The sequence below is a fragment of the Gossypium arboreum genome, chromosome 10 (assembly GCF_025698485.1).
Source record: "Gossypium arboreum isolate Shixiya-1 chromosome 10, ASM2569848v2, whole genome shotgun sequence".
In the NCBI taxonomy this organism is placed as follows: Eukaryota; Viridiplantae; Streptophyta; class Magnoliopsida; order Malvales; family Malvaceae; genus Gossypium; species Gossypium arboreum.
Window position 1 is genome coordinate 100423718 of NC_069079.1, and position 3029 is coordinate 100426746.

The following is a 3029-nucleotide window of genomic DNA, read 5'->3' on the forward strand; positions in this document are numbered from 1 at the left end:
ATAATAGCTAGTTTCAAGAACGATTAATTATAAATTTTTAAAACCTATCGCGAATATCACATATCAAGTTTTGGCACCGTTGCCGGGGAACTAAGATATTAGGAACACTCGATTTTTATTACTTTAGCCATTTCACTTTATTTATTTAAATTTTTATTTTCCTTTTTAATTTTTCTTTTATTCGTTCATGGCGGGTTTTTATAGTGTATGACTAGAAGAAACCCGTCGGGACCATTACTGTTTGATAGTGAGATTGATCGCACAGTTCACAGAAACCGAAGAGAAATAAGACGAAGCTTACGATACACAGAGGAAGAGCTAGAGGACGATACTTCAACCACAACCGAGGAGATGGCTAAAAACAAAGAAAATCCGCGATACTTCAACCACAACGGAGGAGATCGCTAAAAACCAAGAAAATCCGCTACCTCCTGCAATTGCTACTAATCAGAATCCTGCTCCACGTACTATGTATGATTATGCTAAACCTTCTTTAACAGGAACTGAATCGAGCATAGTTAGCCTGCTGTTGCTGCAAATAATTTTGTACTGAAACCTAACACCATTCAAATGATCCAACAGTTTGTTCAGTTTGATGGTTTGTAGGACGAGGATCCCAGTGCTCACTTGGCAAATTCTTAGAGTTTTATGACACTTTTAAAATCAATGGCGTTTCTGATGATGCCATTCACCTTTGGTTGTTTCCTTTTTCGTTAAGGAATAAGGCTAAACAATGGTTGAACTCGTTACCACGAGGGTCAATTACTACTTGGGAACAAATAACTGAAAAGTTTTTATTAAAGTATTTTCCGCCAGCTAAAACAACCAAATTACATAATGATATCTCCTCTTTTGTGCAGATGGATTTGGAAACACTCTACGATGCATGGGAGAGATACAAAAATCTATTGAGAAGGTGCCCTCACCATGGGTTACCACTCTGGCTACAGGTTCAAACGTTTCACAATGGCCTGAATCCTTCGACTCAATAGATGATCGACGCAGCCGCTGGTGGAACTATCAATAATAAGACACCTGAGGATGCTTATGAATTTATAGAAGAGATGTCACTGAATAATTATCAATGGCAAGTCATGAGGGCAAAGCCAACAAAAACAGCCGGCGTTTTTAAAGTTGATTCGATCACCATGCTTTTTAATCATGTAGAACTTTTGAATAGAAAAATTGACGGTTTTCTTAGTTCTTCACAAGTTCACCCAGTAATGCAATGTGAGTGGAGGTGGATCAAGCAATTTAGAATACACACCCTATGGCCACAACATAGAGAATGAGTAGTTAAATTACATGGGTAATAATCCTCGATCTCAAAATAATCCTTATAGTAACATTTACAATGCAAGTTGGAGGAACCACCCAAATTTTTCATGGGGAGGCCAAGGAAATCAGAAACCACCACCACCTCCAAGCTTCCAACAACCACCCTACCAACAAGAGAAAAAACCGAACCTTGAAGAGATACTAACAAAATTCATCTCGGTGTCAGAAACTCGTTTTCAAAATATTGAGATAACACTTAAAAATCAACAAGCGTCAATCCAAGGGCTCGAAACTCAGATAGGTCAGCTCACTAATTTGATATCTAAACGACCACAAGGTAGCCTGCCAAGTAACACTGAACCTAACCCAATAGAGTAAATCAATGCAATTACCATTCAAGATGAGGAAGGGTTAGTTGCACCTGAACCAGAACTGAGGCAAGAAACTATGCTAAGTAAAGGTAACGGTGGGGTGGACCACAATGACCAGAAACCGATAAGTAAAGAATACAAACCTCGTGTCCTATACCCAAACACGACAAGGAAAGACTGCCAGAAGAACAATTCGGTAAATTCCTTAAATTATTAAAGAAGTTACATGCTAACTTACCGTTTATTGAAGCTCTTTCGCAGATGCCAAACACAGTCAAATTCTTCAAGGAGCTTTTAACAAACAAGTGGAAGTTGGATGAGGCGTCGCATGTGGAACTAAATACGGTTTGCTCAGCCATACTACAGAATAAGCTGGCCAAAAAATTAAAAGATCCAGGGAGTTTTATGATTCCCTATTTAACTGGTAGCCTAGATGTTAATAATGCTTTGGCTGATTTAGGGGATAGTATCAATGTCATGCCTTACAAAATGTTTAAGCAACTAGGTCTTGAGAAACCCAAACAAACTAGGATGAGTATTCAATTAGTCGATAAAACAATCAGATTTCCTAGTGGGATTATTGAAGATTTAGTCGTTAAAATTGACAAATTTATATTCCCAGTTGCTTTCGTTGTTTTAGACATAGAAGAAGATAGTAACGTTCATTTAGTTTTAGGAATGCCCTTTTTAGCAACTGCTAGAACAATAATTAATGTTGGCACAGGTGAACTCACACTTCGTGTAGGAGAAGAAATAATCACCCTTCAAGCTCGTAATTCGAATAACACATTGAAAATTAAAGGTGGTGGTATAAATCATCCTACTAAAACTAACCATGTGGTGCAACCTACTTTGTAGGAAATAGGTTCGAAGAATATACATGAGCCATGTTCAAGCAACAATAAAGGACCTATCTATGAAGAACGAGAGCTACAAATCGAGGAACTAGATGAACGGTGGACACATAAACCAAAAATACACGATAAACCAAAACCACGCCATGACGAGCTCAATGTCACACAAAATCAACTTAAGGCTAGAGACAAAGTACTACTAGATGCAGTAGACCCTCACATTGCCACTTCTGAACCTAACGAAGCAATCCCTCTTATGGTACTCAGTATTTTCCCGTATAGTATAGTCGAGGTAATTCATCCCAAATGTGGCACTTTTAAGGTAAACAGTACTCGTCTTAAACCTTATGTTGATAAAATTGATAGCAAGGATGAGGAGTGTACACTCCTCGCACCACCATAACCATGCACCAGAAAGTAAGTCGAGCTTAAACTATAAATAAGCACTTCTCAGAAAGTAACTTGAGCCCTAACAATGTTAACTTCTTTAAAAATTTTAGTTTTAACATCTAATCACTAACTAAGT

At 37.9% G+C, this 3029-nt stretch overlaps 1 non-coding gene across 1 annotated transcript; it reads right to left on the reverse strand.

Moving 5' to 3' along the window:
* Positions 1–828: 828 nt before the first annotated feature.
* On the reverse strand, positions 829–934 carry LOC128282691 (small nucleolar RNA R71). Its single transcript, XR_008273045.1, has one exon. It is a non-coding gene; the product is annotated as a small nucleolar RNA R71 (small nucleolar RNA).
* Positions 935–3029: the final 2095 nt, after the last annotated feature.